Genomic DNA, 9,240 nt, shown 5'->3' with positions numbered 1-9,240 from the left:
TGTTTGCCTCAGTTTTCTCATATGTAAAATGGGGAGACTAATAGCGTCTACCTCCCAGGACTGCTGCAAGGAGGAAGTGAGCGATTTGTGAAGGGCTATGTACATGCCAGCTAGAATTGTTACTGTTCATGAATCTGCATTGTCCCTGTGGCAGCATAGATGATTTCATGACTTCAGTCCATGGCTGAGAGGCCAGTGGTGACCCCCCCTACCCACCCACACAATACACACATACACACACACAAACACACATACACACATACATATAACACACACATACATCCCCCCACATTCACACACACACATCAGACCTCCTGGGCCCCAGAAGTCAGGCACTGCTGGGTTGGTAACACACCTTCACGTAGCTCCCTCTGTCTTTATAAGACCTTCCAGTCTGGCTCTGTTAAGATAACCTGGGTTTGATGTCCGAGGAGCTGGATTTGAATCTTACCTCTGATGCTTACTACCCATCCTCTCTGGGCTTGGTCTCCAGCATCCTTTCCATGTCTCCTATATTGTTTGGGATTGCGTGATATTGGGCAAGTCGGTTAATCTCATTTGTGTCTGTAAAGTGAGTCTGGGGATAGAGGCCCCCCAGGTCCCTTCCTGTCCTAGAGCTGTGAATTATGAGCCTGAAGACACCTTCACGGTCCGGAAGCCCAACGCCCCCATTTCACAGATGAGAAACTGAAGGCCGAAGGAAGTTAGATTGGAGGATGACCCTGGAAGGCAAGGCAGCTCCTTGATGGGCCAGTAACAGCCCTGCAGTGTCCCTGGGGGGTGCCCGTGAGAGTCAGGGACTGTGTCTCATAGGCCTTCATTTCTTCTCCAGGACCGAGCACAGAGTGTGTGCCATGCTACACACCATTTACATGATCTGTGTTGATAGAAGAGCTTCATATGGCTGACTCTGCTCTGGGCTGGCAGGGGTGGCTTTAGACAGCTTTCTCTCCCCCGGCCTGCCAAGGAACAGTCGGGGGCCCAAGGCTGTGTAGAAAGTAAGCATCAGAGCCAGGCTTTGAACTAGGCTCTTGGGACTCCAAATCCAGGGCTCTTTCCGCAAACAACCCCCAAAATATAAAGAAGCACCCAGAAGGTCCCCTGCCCTCTGTGCCCAGGCAACCGGTGGCCTCCTGGGTCTGAAGGGCAGAATCCCAGCCCTCTCTGGGTGATCAGCCCCTGTCAGACCCAGGGTCTGATGCTTATCAGAAATGATAGCCTGCCAGGGAAGGCTGGGGCTCGAGAAATGAGGCAGAGGAAGGAAAAGCAAACAGAAGCCGGCTCAGTCGAAGGCTGGAAACATGAAGACAAACACAATGAACGGGCTGGGCCTGCAGAGATGGATCAGATTCAAAGAGGAGACCAGTGTTTATGCAATAAAAGCATCTGGCCTGAAATGATTCCTGCCGCGGGGGAGCAGATGTTCCATTGCATTGCTCACAGACCGGGGATGGGCTCGGCTTGTTGGGCTCTGCAGCAGGGCGAGTGAGCGGGTCACTAGAGTAATCCAGCCCGGCCCCACCCGGAGCGCCGAGGGCTCCCCAGGGGAGAGGAAGCCGGCTGCCATGCCTGCAGCCACCGAATCAGCCCCACGAGCGACAGCACCCCGATGTCCAGACCTTTCTTCTGTTGATGTCTGTCCAGTTTCTGGCATGTGCCATCTTCTGTGCTCGGACCTGGAGGAGAAACGAAGAGCTATGAAATGCTGTCCCTGCCTCTCGTGGGCACTTCTCAGGACACGTCAGGGGTGTTACTGGTCCATCACTGGGGCTGCCTTGCTTTCCAGGGTCATCCTCCGATCTAACAGACACAGCACTCAGATGGTCAGAACTGACCAGGAAGCCGGCTTATGGAACGCAGAAGGCCAAATCTAGAACATAGAATATTAATATGAGAACTGAATTGGGTTTAGAACATAGAACCTGGAATGTCAGAGCTGGCAGAGGTCTTAGAATATGGACCATATCATAGTAGAAGTGGGAGGGATCTGAACAAATAAAAGAATGGAATGTCAGAACTGGGAGGGACCTTAGAATATGGAATGTAGGAGCTGGGAGGGGCCTTAGAAAGAGGAACTTAGAGCACAGACCCTTGCATGTCAGAACTGGAGAGGAACATAGGAATAAATCTCATTGAACCCTTTGTTTTACAGAGAAGGGAGTAAGGAAGGGGGGCGCACTGCCTTTCTTGGGGTGATGCAGTGAGTTAATGGCAGAGTTGAGGCAAGTTGTTCATGTTGGAGCAGGACCTGTAAAGGCCATAGGAAGGAAGCCTGTGAGTTCCATGAAGCCCAGCGAGGGATCATGCCTGTAGAATCTGCAGATGCCTCAGAGATCAAACAGTCCAACTCTTTATTTTACAGGGAGGGCAACTGAGGTTCAGAGATGGACACAAAGAAGAGGAGCGGGGTTTAGAACACAGAGTCTCTGATTTCAAACCCAGTTTTCTTTTCGCTGAGACACTGTATGGTCTCAGAAGGACTTCCGTGGTTACTTCTAAGACAGAACAGAACTGGGATTCAAACCCAGATCCTCTGCCCCAAACCCAGGCTTCTCATCACCATCCCTGGATGTTCTATGCCATGGGCAAGGGCTTAATAATTGGTGGGTTGTTCATTTTTACAGTACTCAGGAAATCAACCACACTTTAGTGAGCAGACACTATTGGATAATAAGGGAAGATATAGGCAAAGAACCACCCTAGCCAATGAAAGTCAGCGTGGGACACAAGAGGGATGGGGGAAAGGGTCAGGGCACCTGATGGTTTCTATGAATGTTTTCTGGGAACATTAGCAGTCATGAAGTTTCCAGGAAGTGAAGAGTTAAATATGGACACTGGGACAGAACCCAAGTGATCCTCTTCCCCAGCACCTAAGCACTCTCTACCCCCACCCTCTTGAAGAGCAGGGTCTTATACCAATGTAAGACACAGACAGGAGTTAAATATCTCCTCTCTCCACCTCCCACCCTCCTCCTCTAATGCGACCCCCCAAGGAAGGTGGTGCATGGGATAGAGTCCTGGATTTGGAGGCAGGGAGACTTGGGTTTCAGTCCCACCTGAGATACTTATTAGCAGTCTGACCCCTGGCAATTACAAACCCACTTGGAAGGTCAGAGCTGCCATCTGTAAAAGGAATATAATAAAGCATCTACCTCTCAGGGTGGTTGTAAGGAGAGACAGATAATTTTTAAAAAACCATCTCGTGAATCTCTATGTGCTGTACGAAGTGGGTCAGGATCATTTTTTTGTCTAGATTGCAAGTTTCTGGGTGACAGGGACCATATTTTGTCTAAATCTCCCATCTCCCCTCACCCCTAGCACTGGACTCGACTCATGGCATCCAATGAAATTTGACTCAATTCAGGGAGCATTAATTAAGGCCCCATTATGTAGAGGTGGTAAGAGTGCCAGGTGTTTTCTGGAGGCCTGCTTGCACTTTTCCAGGTGCGCAGAGGCCATTTTGCTCCCTTATTGCATGAGACATAAAAGATCCAGTCGAGAAGGTGGGAGAACTGGAGCTTCGTTGCCTCTGGCTGCCCTCAGAAGATTTTTCTGGCTGTTTGCCATGCTGATTCTGCAGAAGCAATTGAGTGCTTTAAAAAAAAAAACTTGTATTCTTTTCAATTGAATCTTTAAATTCTTGGGTGAATGAAGTTGTTTTCAGTGGGCTCCTTTGCTCTATTTGTACCTTGGATCTTCTTCAGGTCCGCTGTGCAATGTTTGGTGCAATGAGCAGAGACTTGTGAGGGCCGGTTTCTGCAGTGCTCTCATGACTGAATTCCTTTAATAAGTGAAGGAAGGAAGACAGCCCTAGGAGATGCGGTGGGCAGAAGAGCATGCTTCCCCATGGCAAAAGAAGTGATTAAAATACATGGGGAACCCTCCTTTTTTGAATCAAATGCAGGTTTTTTACTGGTCCCATGGGATGAGTATGATACGTGTTTGAAGACAGCAGGAATACTCCCCTGGCTCTTATTCATCTGTGGAAGTTGTAGCATCAACACAAGAAAGTAACAATCAAATGTCACTGTGTATTAGGCCATTGGAGGGAGAGACGAGGAGCTACTGATCTTCAAAAGTGTAAAGGTGGAGGAATCTTTAATGGAATTGTTGATTGGCCAGCTGAAAATGTCAGTGTTAACGGGGACAGAGACTTGATAGCCTCTGGCTGGGAAGCTTCTTCTCTGACCTTGAGCTCCACAGAAATCAGGGTCATAAACCAGAAGAAAAGACTTAAGTGAGATCTGAGCTCTGCTCGAGCATCTTTGAGGGCTGTCTCATGACTGAAGAATTAACTTGTCATGCTTGGCCCTGGGAGGCAGAACTAGGCTCAGTGGAATGTGAATTCTCTGAGGTTAAGGGTTACTTCATTTTTATCTTTACTTGCCAAGGGTTTGCACATAGTAGTAGTAGGTATTTAAGAAATGCTTAGTCAGGAGGATCTGAGTTCAAATCTGGACTCAGACACTTAACACAAAAACTAGCTGTGTGACCTTGGGCAAGTCACTTAACCCCAATTGCTCTACATTCCCCCCTCCAAAAATCACCCCCTCCCAACCCAAACAAATAAAGGAAATTAGTGGGAAGAGAGAAAATTTTGGTGATAAGTCAAAAAGAGCCATCTAATGTAATGAGTTCTTTAGCCCTGATAGGCCTGAAGCAGGAGCATGGAGTACATGGGAGTCCAGGAGCAGGCAGAGGGCTGTACTCCACAATGTCTGAGCTTCCAATTCTGCCAAGCTAAGGACCTTGGTGTTTGGTTCTGGGGGCAAGAAGAAGCCATAGGAGATGTTTTGAGCTGGAGAGTGACTTGGTCTGACCTTTGAATTAGTAAGGAAAATAGCTATGTATTGAATTAGATCAAGGCAGGAATCATCCCTTCCCTGAGGACATCATACCCCAAAAAAGAGGTGATGGAAACTTTAAACAAGAGGAGTGAGAGTGATGACCTAGGGCACTAGACTTATGGAACACCTTCTGGGAGCTTGTATTTAAAAGCACCCAGTGAAATAGGTTTCTTTAGGAGAAGACTTCTTTGCATGTAGCCACACCTAGCAGTATGCTGTATGTTCTCTCTATAGGCAGGATTCTGTGCACCCTCTGTTTCTTCCTGTTATCTGTCCATCCCTCCCCTCCCCTGCCATCCCCTCACCAGCTTCCTGTGAGTTCATCCCTGGTAACTATGGACTGTGGGCACACAGATGAGAGGACATGCATGAATGACCCACTCTCTGTCCATTTATATTAAAATAATGAAGCTCTTTAGTTAATGGATTTAGGATAGTTAATACATCTTGATGTTCAGAATTCTCCATACCTGCTCATTTGTAACAACTCACATTCATATTAAGGCCTCACAACCCAATAAACCCATGAGGCAGGCAATATAGATATTAATGTCCCCAGTTGACATATGAATTCTGAGGCCTAGTTGGGGAAAGACTTGCCCAAGGTCACAGGGCTGGAAAGGAGCAAAACCTGGACTTGAAATCCAGGTCTCCTGACTCACTGTCTAGGATCAGCTCTTTCTGTCATATCAGGCGGCTGTCTACTTAATGGAAGTGATGATTTTTTTGGGGGGAGGAGGCATTGCTGATCTGACCTCCCCATCATTAGAAAAGGCTCCACATGGCCCTGGCTGTTACTGGTTTTCAAAGGGATTAAGTCTCATTTACGTGCAATGTGGGCTGGAAAAACCAGGTGACAGCTTCAGAACCATGGATAGAAACAGAACTTCTTTTTGGGATGGTAGTCCCAAAGGAAGAATCTGGGAATTTAAATGAATAGGGACCTTGGTGGTCACTATTCTAATCCACACCTGATCAGGAATCCTCTCTACAACACACACCATGAGTCATTGGCCAGTCTTTGTTTGAAGATTTTCAGCAAGGGAAGCCTCCCACTTCCTGAGACAGCCCATTCACATTAAGCCAGATTGCCTCATCACCACTCCTCCACCCCCCCCACCCCCCACAATGGGTTGCTTCTCATTCTTCCCTTTGTGGACTGAAGGATAATCCATCTTCCATAGGAAAGCCTGGAAGGCCTTCAGATACCTGAAGACAACCACCCAGTGTCCCCTTTCTTTTCTCATTTAAATGAGACAGGCTTGTCTAGTGTGTTCCTGATATGACATGATCTGGACCCTCTCCCATCCCATCACCACCATTCTAGTCACTCTCATCTGGAAACTCCCAAAATCATCAATATCCTTCTTAAAATGTGATACCCAGAAGTGAACACATTATTGTAGGCATGGTAGGACCAGGGAAGAACACAGCAGGATTATTGGGGATGTTATGCATCTCTCTATGCAATGCAACCTCAGATTTTGCTGCCTGAGGGATACAGAAAACATGTTTTGGAGGATCCTTTTTCTTTCTTAGATGTGACAATGACATTCTCAGTGACTGGGGTTTGGTGATGATGTGACATCCTTTTGGGTCTGACATGAAGGTCATAATCAGCTTGTAAGGTATGATTTCATTGGTGTGAACACTTCTTCCATCAGTGCAGGTAGCAATTCCTTCTTCTTCAGTAGACAATTTCATGTGATTCTGTAGCAAAAAAATCTTATTGACACCAGCATAATGATGTGCCTCTAACCTTAGCCAGGTTGGTCCTCAGAAAGTAAATGTTAGTAGGCCTGTACTCAAAGCCTTTCTGACTTGGTGGAACCTACAAGAGCTTGGGCTCTGCTGGCATAGTCTTCAAGGTATGGTCATATTTAGGCTTTTGTGAGACGTCAGAGTGGGAGTGAGGAGTGGGAAGAAAGAACTGGTTCTAGCTATTTGGACGCTGTCATGTGGAAGAGGAATTGGATTTGTTCTGCTTGGTTATGGAGGGAAGAACCAGGACTTGTGGATAAAAGTCACAAAGAGGCAAATTCAGGCTTCCTATGAGGAAAACCTCCTCCCAATGAGAGCTGCCTCAGAGTGGAATGGGCTGCCTCTGGAGGTAGTGGTCTCTCCCTCGATGGAAGTCTCGAACAAACAGTAGAAGACCCCTTGTTGAAACCTGGTATAGAGTATGATTAATAAAGCCTTGGAGCTGGAGGCAAGAAGACTTGGTTTCAGAAATCTGCAAGCTCTGTGCCTCTGAATCAGTCATTTAGCATTTCTCAGCCTTGGTTTCTTCCTCTATAAAACGGAGGATAATAACTGCATCACTCACTACATCAAGTGGGATCACGGATATAACAAGTCTTTCAAACCTTAGTGTACTCCGTGAATGTCAGTTATTAGTAAAGGGTATTCTTGTTCATGTATGGCTTGGCCCAGAGGATCTTTGCTGTCCCTTCCTATACTGATATGCTGTGATTCTATGACTTCAGTGGATAACTGTCTTTGCATTTATTCTCTTCATATTCTTTATATACTTCTAGATATACCTTGTTCTCCCCCCATCATAATGTATTATATTCCCAGTGCTGAGAGCAGTGTCTGGCACACAGGAGACTCTTAATTAATGCTTGCTCAGTGATTGATGAGAGTCATGTAATGTAGATGCATTGGAATGTAGGGGCCATGCCTTGGAGCATGTTGAGATAGATATTCTCTGTCTTATTCTAGTCCATCACATGGAAACTTTGGAGAGCCTACTTTTAGCCATGTGTGACTGAGAGGTTTGCCTCTATGATGGCAGAAGCCCCTAATTGGGTCAGTGAGTTGGAAGAACTGTTGACTCAAGGGCTTACAATGAATATTCCCTAATTGACTGCTGAACTGGAATCCAATAGCTACACAGCAAGGGTGACCAATCTCACTACCTCCCTTTCTTTTCTTTGGCCTCAAATCCTGATGACTGCTCAGAGGCTGGGGTAGGGCTGTCCTCACTCACATGCAGCCTATGGCCCCAGGCTCCCACTGGCTCTGGACATGTTCCATTGAGGGGTGCTCATTTGTCTAAGATCAGGAAAAAACAAAGACAAAGACAATCATATGCTTATAGCTGCATTGAGATATGTGGATATCAGGGTAGCCACACCTTCACCCATCCAAGTCATAGGACCAATGTACTAAGAAGTTCTCATTATTTAAGGCTGGAAGCAAGAGAGAGAAACAGAGAGGCTGGCAACCTTTTTGCACACCTGAGCACCAACTCAGCAAGAAACTCATAATAATTTCCCATCGTCAGTCCATCCATCTTTAAGTCTTTCAGCTCAGTAGCCAGTTGGGAGACTGTTTTTCATCAACAGTACAAGCCCCTCAGTCACACATGGCCAAAAATAGTCTTTCCTCCACTCCTTACAGCATCCATGTGGAGAAATTGGAACATTATAGCATCTGCATGGGTTCCAAAGAATAGTCCATCAACATCACACTCATAATTTCCATTTATCTTGTGTACTAGTTTATGTGATGTGCTCTTCGCAACCCCCATGAGGTAGGTGATATAAGAGGTAGGTGCTTTTTGTTGAACAACAACAACCAAAAAATGAAAACTGCACAGTGTAATTGTAACAACTAAGCATGGCTCCAAAAATATGGGAAAAATATACCTTGCTCCTTTCTTTGTGGAGGAGGGGTGTGTGTGTGTGTGGACTTTGGAGGTGGAACACAGCTTTTGAATAGTATTTTATTTCCCCCCACAATTACATATCAAGAAAATCTTTGTCATTCATTTTTACAAGATTTTGAATTCCAAATTTTTCCCTCTCTCTCCCCTCTTCTGAAAATGGCAGGCAGTTTGATATAGTTTATACATATGCTATCATGTAAAACATATTTCTATATTCATCATAGTTGTGGAAGAAGAAATAGATCAAAAGGGGAAAAAAACCATGGGAAAGAATAAAAAGTAAGTGAAAAACTATGCTTTGTTCTGCATTGAGAGCCCGTCAGTTTTCTATCTGGATACGGATAGCATTTTCCTTCATGAGTCCTTTGTACTTGTCTTGGATCATTGTGTTGCTGAGCAAAACTTAGTTATTCATAGTCGATCATCTTATGATGTTGCTGATACTGTGTACAATGTTTTCCTGGTTCCAATCATTTCACTTTGCATCAGTTCATACGAGTCTTTATAGGTTTTTCTGAAATTCGCGTGTTCATCATTTCTCATGGCACAATAGGATTACATTGCATTGGAACACAGCTTTTGGATTTTATAGGTTTATTTTTGCTGAATGTTGTGAAAATTAATATTTTTCTCATATTTACTAACTAATTATTGATGTTTCCCTCCCTTTTATACTCCCTCACCCAGAATCCAACCAGTGTAGATTGAAATCTCTCTTAA

The sequence above is a fragment of the Petaurus breviceps genome, unplaced genomic scaffold, assembly GCF_028583685.1.
Source record: "Petaurus breviceps papuanus isolate PSGF00001 unplaced genomic scaffold, PetGlider_PUasm1.0 428, whole genome shotgun sequence".
Classification (NCBI taxonomy): domain Eukaryota; kingdom Metazoa; phylum Chordata; class Mammalia; order Diprotodontia; family Petauridae; genus Petaurus; species Petaurus breviceps.
Note: the sequence above shows the minus strand (reverse complement) of the source record.